Below are 10,581 nucleotides of genomic sequence, written 5' to 3' on the forward strand. Positions count from 1 at the left end.
CTCCACCTCCTCACCCCTGCACCTTGGATTGATGGTGCCTGAAGGAGTCCTCCCCTCACTCCTCCCGGGGCTCCACCTCCTCACCCCTGCACCTTCTTCTCACATTCAGGTGGAGCGTTTACATTTTTATCTGAGCTCTACCCCCTCCCCATCCCCTCCTCCCACTTTGCTGATTCTCTCTTGCCATGGCTTCATATGCCAGCCAGAGCTCATTATTTTGATTCTCATAACTGGCTTGATTTCTTCACCAATTACATATCAACTGTTTGAGAATAGCTTCCTTCTGTCTTTACTCATAAATAACCCAGCTAGATACGAATTCTTGGGTTACTCTCCATCCTCTCTTTTCAGGCCTCTAAAAATATTGCTTCAGCGGCTCCAAAACCTGAGGCACATTTGGGATTTTACTTCCTGAATATCATTTGATTTTTTTCTTTTCCTATAAGGGACCAGAAGCGCCACTTTCTATTTTTCTCAATGTTTACTGCTCCACCAGAAGTGGCATTATTTGTTAGTCTAATTTGGGGGGCGGAGTGGATTACAATAACCTGACCTGGGGAAGTAGCATTCTCTTTTGGAAGTTAGACTTGTTAAGTGTCAAGGCTTTGCAGAAGTCTTGAAAATCTTTGATGGTTAATTTTCACAGAGGAATGGAGGGCTGACACATTCTTCTGAGGAAACTTCCACTTCTCACAGCCAACGACACCCATTCAAGATGTGGGGCGCGTGTGACACTCATTGCACGCCATGGTCGAAATCGCTGAGAAGGCAGGGCTGGCTGTACGGATCTAGGGATTCTTTGCATTTAAGTTCACCAGGACAAAAACGGAGGAAAGAAATCGGTAGCCTATGAGCGCTTCCTCCTATATACATGTTCAACCGGTTAAAAGTTAGTGAATGTTCACATGTAGGATGCTGCAGAGAATATGGAAGTTATTAGAAGAAAAGGGGAGAAGCATTTGAGATCTCAAGTCTCATTCTTACAGCCAAGGGCACCAGCATACGCGTGAGTAGTGCCCATCCGTGAGACAGACAGTGCCAGTCTCATGAACAGAGGTGGGGGCAGAAGCCCAGCTCTGAGACCCCAACCTAGGTTGCACCCTCAATTCCAATTAGAGAGATGAGTAAAGGTAGCCAGGAGACAAAGGAGAGGGAAACAAAGGGTGGGGGGGGGTTCTAGAGACCTCTTCCTCATCTTTGGTTTGAGGTTTAGGTTAAAACAGAGGAAGAATTGGGGCAGAGGGCAAGAAATTTCCATAGTTGCTAAGTCTTGGCTCAAGTATGATCCCAAACAGCATTGATTCATTGATGATCTTTTAACATGTTCCAATAAGCTATCATCAGATGAGAGGACCAATCTAGTCCCCACAGGAGGAAAACCACCCCACTCCTGTGCCTTCATATTGGGTGGTAAGTCCTCCAGGTTCCGATCTTCTCAATTCAAGGTGAATACAAGCATAGGGCAATGACCCGTCCATCTCTGCACCTTCAACCTCGAAGCAGGATGAGATAGTTTAGGTAGACAGATGTACCATGAGTGAGTCAGGGGCCAGTGCTGAGCCAAGGAGGAGTCTGGGCCCAAGTGGAGGATTCGCAAAGTAAACGGAGCCACAATGATGACAAAGGAGAGCAGGGTCACCCTGGCTCTCCATTGCCCGGTGGTACCGGGTGAAGAGTCAAGGCTTTTTGGTAAGAGCAGCTACATGCCTGCTGTTATTTATTAAGGTAACTGAGCCACGGGTATGAGTTTGGACAAACCAGAGGAGACCAGGTTGGAATTCTGCTCTTGTATTACCTATTGGTGATGCTGGGCAAAATATAGTCTCCCCGTACCCCAACTTTCTTATATGTAAAAGAGCAATTATTCCAACTTTCTACTGATATTGTGGGTATTAAATGAAGCATATTTATTTAAATGGATATTCAGTTCTCTACCACCCAGCTGCTTTCTTTCTGAACGCTCTTCCCATTCTAACATTCTATGAGTCTAATTAAAATCGGAATAATATAGCATATTATCCACTTCCCCATATTTCTCTGTAACATTTTTGTAAAGCACTTGCCATTAGAGCTTAGACTAATACTTTTTTTCTATTACTTGAAATCTAGTTTTAATGAAATATTTGCTGAAGACCCATTTATAGTCTCTAATTAAGCATGACAGGCGGGTGTCCCTGAGACTACCATTTAGTAATTGCCAAAGAGACACCATAAGAAAACACATAAAGAAGAAGAAAACTGCCTGACGGCAGCTGACACTTCTCATCTCCCCACCTAGGCATTCCATCAGATTTGGGGAATTCTCTGAGGTCAAAAAGAAATGAGGTGTGTGAATAAGAAACCTGACATTTCATTTCTGCACAATCCATCTGCCGAGCCTGAATGTGACAGGAACGCTTACTTCATGAAAGACCAAGTTAAACACTGCGTCTCACAAACAACAAACAGGTGTGCGCGAATACTCTCTAGGCTGGCTCTATTAAAAAAAAAAATTGAAAGAAAAATAAAATACATGCTTAACTGCTTTGACTATTTTAATTTTGTTTCCCAAAGCTGTGCGTTATCTGGCTAGGTGATTGATGATATTATTTAAATTCAATTCTCAAAGGAAGAAAACGGACCATTTGGTTGCAGATTAAATGGTCATTGTTTCCATTCACAAAGGACAAGGTGGAAGATGTAGACATTAGTAGTCTGGCTCCCCCTCTGGGATCTGACATTAAAGTCCGTATGAAGAAACGTGACATTGTAGGGCCAACACTGGGGTCAGCACTGTACAGTCACAGGGTGACCCCAAGGCAGACTGTTTAATTCACTTGGGCCTTATTTTCTTCCCCTGAAAAGTAGAGGCAAAAGAAAAAACAGGTAAACAACGGTGTCCCCAAACTTCAAAGGACCACCTTGAAAATTAACTTAACAGTCTTGAAATCATGCCCTGAATAACTTCAGAGAGGAAAATAAAATCTTGGCATCCACTTTTGATTTTTATTTTATTTCCTGCTTGCCCTCAAATCTAAGAATACTTTTATACCTTCTCCTTCTATCAATTTCTAGGGTGTAATATAAATTTTGAGAAATTACTCTATTCCCCTGCATTCTAGTTTCACATTTAAAGCGTTGATAAGCACCTAGCTAATCGGATAGACACATCTTTGTGTGTTAGTATCTCACAGGTACAGTATGTTCCCTCAGGAGCGATAAGAAGATAGGGACTGCAGAGCCGCATCATGAGAGAATCGATGAAGCAAATCCTGCCTTCGGTACTGCTAGTTCTAACGATGTGAGTCACGCTCTTAGACAGACTTCATTTCTCAAGACTTTATGGAGACCTTAGGCCCTAGGGAACCCACTGCTGTTACTGTCAAAACTCATGCTACCACATTGCCTTCTAAATGTTCACGTCCATATTCATAGACTTATGTTGCTCTTATCTTTGGTCGGAGAAGCCTCTGTTCTCAGTGGGGAATAGTTATGCTGAGACTCACAAGTGGCCCAGGTGCCAAGTGTAAGTAACCATGATAACTCAGCTGTGGCTTCAGTGTCTGTACTAACCTCGCCCCACCAGGTCACCAAGAACACCACAAACAGTGTGCGGAAAGAATGGAAGAGCTGATGAATGGGAGGAGGGGGGTACAGCAAAATGCTGAATTCTGGGTGTGGCGTGGCTGTCTGCCTGCTGCACACCTCCGTCAGAGCATCTGGAGAGACCTGCACAAAATCTGGCCAGTCAAAATTCTGACCACAAGGTGGGACCACTCTTTGGGGAGGAACTGGAGATGGTGGATGGTTACCGAGGGACAGAGACACTCTCCTTTGGGGCCACAGCTACCAGGTTACCCGTGCTTTGAAGAATGGTCCCATCCCCATGCACATATATATGGGCAGCACTGAGTAGACTCAGGAGATTACAGTAACGAGATAGAGATGGACGGCATGAAGTTGGGAGGAAATATGATGGGGCACAAGGGAGAGTTGGAGCATAGCAAGGATGGATGAAATATGATCAAAGCACATTGCATGAGTACACAGAATTTTCAATGCAGAAGTAAGTTTTTAAAATTTCTAATTTTTAAAAATCTAACCTTCTTACAGGATGCCTTCCTCCTGCCATTCTCAGACCCTTCTTCAGGCTCTGCTATCCTTTGCTCTGCCCACTGGAGGCTGGCATGCCTACATGGATTGCCTGACTTCCTTATCCTGGATAAATCCCATGAGTGAGCCTGGAAAGGGAGCAGGAAGAGGAAGGGGGAATGTCCCCAGATGAAGGTCTCCAACCTTCAGAGGGATGATGTGACTCTTTGGGAATGTCTTCCTACATTTTGTTTTCCAAGGGCTATCACCTCAAAAATTCAATATGCCAGAGGAGCATACTTCGGAGTGGCTGCTCTCTCTCCTGCTGTTTGGTTTGTTTTCTGTGCACCAGTGTTTCTCATACTCGCAAACTTGGCAACCTCCTGAGAATGCATTTAGGGCCTCTCAGGAGGCTATGGTTACCATTTAAAAAACCATTAGTTTGTCCAGCGTTCCATATGCATAAGAGCCCCACAGGTTAACCCTTTTCCTGACCAGGCTTGGTGAGACAGGCTTATAACCCCAGCTAACTGACAGACTGTCTGAGCAGTTTAGTGAAACTGCTTCAGAAGAAAACAGAAAGAAAGGGCCAGGATACTGCTCAGGGTAGAAGCCCTGGTTTTAATAGAAACACACACCATGGCCAGGCTAAGAGATAGTCTCAGTGGTTAGGAGCACTTGCTGTTCTTACAGAGGACCTTGCTTCGGTTACCAACACCCATATGGGAGGATCATAATTGTCTGTAACTCCAATTCCAGAAAATCTGATACCCTCTTCTGGTCCTCAAGGCATGGCACACACATGGCATGCATTCATGCACGCAGGCACATAATCTTAAATCTTCTTAAAAACTGACCTGGCTGAAGCAGTTACATATTGTATATATATATATATATAATCAAAATGGCTCTTGAGACATTTAGGGCTCATGAGAAACCAAGTTGATCTCAGTGTTTCCACATCCTCTATTTTACTAACTAAAGCTGCAGACAGGTCAGGCCAATCCAGCACCGTAGCCAGCACACATCCCCTTAATACAGAAAACGGTGGGCAGATGTTGTCTGCCTGATGGGAAGAGGTTCCTATGAATCTGTTCCCAAAGCAGTGCAGATATTACGGATTTAAGAGCTATTAGGCCAGCAGGTGTTTACAGACAGAGAGTCTGAGCCCCAGGAAAGATCAATACCGGTACCATTTGCCCCGTATTTCCTGAAGTATTGACAGAACATGCTCCCCACCACACTCAGGACCTCTAAGAAACCTCTGAATCATTTTATACCTTGAATGCTCCTGTAATCGACCACTTCTCCTGGTAGTAGGCTTTTTCAGACACAAAGAGGTGCAGTTGCAAGATAGTGAATGAAAGAGCAAACTAGGCCATCCAATAGAAGGTGAGCATCTGTGGAAGTGACTCGAAAACAGACTGTGACAGGGTAGTGGTTTCCTTTCTGGGAGCTTCAAGGTGGCCAACAAAGGCTTTCTGAAGCTGGACAACCTAGGCCTGGGAGCCTGTCAAGTCAAGGCATCTGCAGCAATGTGTGCTGTGGTGCTCACCTTTGGGACACCATCCCCATCGCCAGGCTCTCGAGATAAACTTCTCAATCTCCATCCACAGAAAGAACAAGTGCCATTCAATCCACGGGGACATTTTCTCAGCATCAAGAGATGCCATTAATGTCGAGGTACCATCATATTTCATCTTAAAGGGGCACTAAATAAGCACAGTGAATTCATACAGGTGAGTCATGTGTACCAGCCATAAAACAGCACATCGTTCAGGTTGAATGATTTCATTAATGCTTATTCTTTGAGTAAATTGGGCAATAACTTTGCCAAATTGTTATGGTCTATACGGAGGAGGGTTATAAAATTGAACTCTGTGGCTTTCACTGTGTTTATCTTCAACTCTTTTTCTTTTTCTGCCATAATCAGTGGGTTCATTGGAATTTAGACAGATACTCTTCAGTGTTCTCTTCCTCGTCCTTTTCAGACATGCCAGACTTCTCTTCCCTAGGATTTGGCCACCACCTACCTTGGTTTCTTTTCCCATTGCTGTCATAAAATACCCAATAAGAATCCGCTTACGGAAGGGTTGAGTTTAGCTCCAATTCAAATCCCTCACCACCATGGTAGGGTAGTCCAGGCAGTAGGTAATGAGAAGCTGGTCCTGATAAGATGTCACACCCACAATCAGAAGATGAGAGCGATGGATACAAGCAAGCAAGCTCAGCAAATGTCCTCCAGGTAGACAGCCCAGGTTCCACCCACAGGTAACGTGGGCCTTCCCACGTCAATTACCGTACTCAAGATACCCCGCATTCTGGTAGGTACGGCCAGAAGCCCATCTCCCTGGTGACTTCTATATGCTATCAAGATGACAGTTGACAGCAATCACTGGGACATCCTTTGCTCACCTCTAGAAAAAAAATATCGTCTTGTTCAATCAGTTTAGGATTTTTTTTTTTTTACTAAAACGAGGGATGATGGAGGGGAATAGGGAAGACACTATGTCAGAAGCTGACTGAGGGAGCTCATGGATTATGAAAGTGGTTGGCCAGTTAATCAAGATCTCTTCTAATTCTCTAGCCTACTAGCTGAAGACCTCTGCCTGTTTCTGGCGCTACGCTGATTATAGTCAACAGAATCCACAGCAGCTTGCCACAGAGAACGCGGATTTGTGAAAAGCGTGGTTCTGGGATAATGTTTTCTCCTTCCACCCCCCTCCACCCTCAAGGGTGGGGCTGTGACTCAGAGAGCAGAGAGTTCCCTAAGCCGAGGAAGATTGCACAGGTCTGTCCTGCTCTCAGAGACCCTAGTCTGTCTGCGAAGCAAGAGAAAAATCCGAGGGTGAGGCCATGCATACTGCCAGAAGCTTGGCCCCAAGTGCAAAGTGTGATCTTGGAATCACAACTTTGTGTTTGAATCCTGGGATGCCCTTGGTCCAGTTAGCCTCGCAAGGGATTAGAGTTCTCCAGGACTACAATGGGTCCAGTCACACGACCTGTGATGACAGTGTGCTCCATGGCCACACTGGTACAGCCCATCTCCTGTGAGGAGACCAGGGCAGGGCGCTAGAGAGGTGAGTACGGGGCGAGCCCAGGGGATAGCTAGCACTTGGCTCCAGCGCTGGCTTTGATCTTTGCAAGATGGGAAGCACATCTTATTGTTTCACCTCTTCCAGCTGTTGTGCCTTGAATGTGATCAGTGACACATATCACCACCACCACCCCCGTTACCCAAAACTAACAGGATACGTACAATTAGTGACAAAAGCAAAGGTGTCTGCTCAGATTCCCTGTTAATGTGTGGGTGTGCTATTCCACGTCCTGCTTGATTAGCCTACCTAGCCCAAACACTAATAACATAATAATGTTTATGTTTTCTGCATTTTCCTATCTTCCTAACTACACTAATAGGCTGCACCATGGCAGCAATTTCGTCTGCTTTGTTTATTCTAGAATAGTGCCAACCACTTCACAGGCACTCAATAAATTGTTAATGAGCAAAGGATGGAGGAACCAACCACACAGCCCGATCAGGAGCGTGACACCAGGTGTGCAAGAGCAATCTGCTTGTCTCTGCCACACCTGGGCCAAGCTGGGCTTCGCCAGACTCATGGTATGGAACTCCACCCTCCTTTCCTGAGACTCACAGTGGGGAACTCTGCCCCTTTCTGGGGATTGATGACAAGAGGCTCCCACTTTTTGTGCTGAGGCAGAGGTCATACAAGAGCACCCTACACAGAATTACAGCATTAGACAATAAGTCTAGATGGTTTATATGTCCATATTGACACCTATGGAAATATCCTTTCTAGCCACTATTCAATCATTTCTCCCCACCAGACCTCTGCATTACCCATAATTCCTACTCTGCCATTTCCAGGCCATTTCTGGGTACCCAGAATCGTTTTGGACTCCGAAGTGCACTGAGATTTCCTGGGAGATCCTGTGTATCTGAGGCCCTGTCAGTTTAGATTCTGCAACTGTCCTTCCCTTCTGGAACTTGTCTCTTCCCCAGGGACATCTCAGAGATTCCTTGGGTCCAGACTTTCCAGCAAGAGCCAAGCTCAGAGAGCAGGCACAATGCTCCTCCCTTAGGGGCACATCCTGGTATCTCTGCATACCCTGCTCTCAGAGAGAATGCTTCTTACTCCTCACCATGGTAGCCTCGAGTCTTCTCCAAGTCTGTGCTTTCAAAACCCCAAAGGCAGGAAAGCAGCTCCCTTTTCTCTTGTATATGGCACTCTTTTCTTCTGACTATAGCCAGTCAAATGTAAGAAAAGGGGTCAAGCATTAAAATGAAGAGAATAGGAAGAGAAAATGTTTATCAGTGTTTGGAAAATATCACAAAGTTACAGACATGTACACATTCAGGCACACACAAAACCAGCTATTTCCAGAACTCAATGTGCATCTCCCGTCCTCTCTTACCTGTAAAATGACAGATCAACTTGTACAAGAGCCCCCAAACCTTCCTTTAAAAGAGCCGACGTGGGGCATGACCCATCTATGAGCAAACACAAACACGCTAGGTGGCAGGACCTCCACTGGGCTTCAGCTTACTGAATCATCACTTTCCAGAAGTTTCTGTTTGAGAGGAAGGCCACCAGCCCCTACCTGCTGACCCTGACTGAATCCCACTGTATTCATTCAATAAAGCTTTTCTGCAAGCTACACGGTGTTCTAAAGAACAGTAGGTTAGCCCACAAGTGCTTAGTTTTCATTCAAAGAAGGCAAAATTAAGAGGCTCCCAGGCTACAGACCTAGATGTGGTGGTGACCAGCTGTGCTGCTGTAACTTTATATCTGCATATTTGGCACCACAAAGAAAGTCGGAGATACTCGTCTCCGTGTGCAGAGAGCATCCCAAATCTTACACTTAGAGCTTGTTTTCTATATGCCATAATAATTTAATTGCAAGGCCATATTTATCCTCAAAGTGGACTTGACAGAACATTACTTGAGTCAAAGGATAGTGTTCTCAACAAAGCTGGGGTTCCTGTAATAAGTAAAAAGTAAACAAGAACACTTGATGGCATATCTAGCACCTTCTACCCATCTTTTCACTATTTTATTACTGTAAATAAGCTTATTAATGCATCGAATGCCTTATTGGCATATTACCCTATACAATTGCAAGCTTTATTAGATTTTCACATATGTCTATAATCCATTTTGTTCATGTCCAGGTAAGCCACACCCTGTGTCCCCGTTTTATACCCTTCCTCTTCTATGTTTGTTTCTGATGAGCTGATCTGATTCCTCTTAATAAAACAACTTTTACACTTATTATACTTTTCAATCAGATAGTATAATCTCCAATAGAACAGAATTATTTAGCCCTCACTTTCCAGACTCCAGCATAGGACTTGAGCAACACTTAGCAATTTCGTAGTGGAGGAGGATCTGAAATGCCCACAACATACAAGGCACTGAGCATGCATACTGTCTAGTCAATAATTATCACAAAACACCAGAAAGGGGCTCTTTCCATTGATTTCATGAAGAAATAGAATAAAAAGTCTCAGAATTACTAAGTCACTAATGCAAGATTTAAGTCCTATGGATGGCTGATGTTGGACTTAAAGAGAACATGGATAGTTCCACAGTCACACACTTTGTCTTTGGACTCCTGTCCTCCCTGCTTCCATGATGGCAGGACCAGGGAAGGAGAATAGAGTTTTACAACTTGGTATATGGAGTGGTGTCGTGGCCATGCCAGTGAGCTAAGTGACTGATAAAGTATAATGGTTACATCCCAGGCTTTAAAAAGTGAAAACTTGAACAATCCCCTTTGACACAAAAGCCCTCCCCCTTCCACTGACCTACCTCACCATCTCTCTACTCAACCACCCCAGCTCCATCCAGCCCTGTCTTTCCTAGGGCCGGCTGGGAATGGCTCTTCCCTACCTTGAGTACTTCACTCAAATGTGCTTTTGCTCATCCTATTAGCATAAGACAAGGCAGGATCTGCACCTAGACCAGCATGGATGATGTGTTCAGGATCCATCCTTACCTAAGATCCCAGCCCATTTAGTGAGTTTCCAATTTGTATATTTGCCTTTGATCTTTACTGGGGTATGAAAGCACAGACCTTCACAATTCCCCTCTCCACTTTGACAGTAGTACTGTAATGTCTGCTTGGTATCCACACGAATTTCACAATCTCTCTCTCGGTTTTGATAGTACTCTAATGTCTGCCCAGCATCTACATGAATTTCAGCAAACTTACCTCCAATGGTTACGTTTGTTGTCAACCTGACTAGATTCAGCATCACCTAAGAGACACACCCTGCATGTGAATGGTAGCATCCCATTGCCTGGGGCTCTGGACCAAAACCAAACAAGCAGCCGCAATTCCTAGCTCTTTGCCCACTGACTGTGGACATAATATGGCCAGCTGCCTCACACTCCTGCCTCCACAGCAAGAGATATTTTGGTATTTTGCCACAGTGATGAGAAAAATAACACCAGATTCTTTTTTTTTTTCTTTATTTATTGAGGATTT

The sequence above is a fragment of the Microtus ochrogaster genome, chromosome 21 (assembly GCF_000317375.1).
Source record: "Microtus ochrogaster isolate Prairie Vole_2 chromosome 21, MicOch1.0, whole genome shotgun sequence".
NCBI classification, from domain to species: Eukaryota; Metazoa; Chordata; class Mammalia; order Rodentia; family Cricetidae; genus Microtus; species Microtus ochrogaster.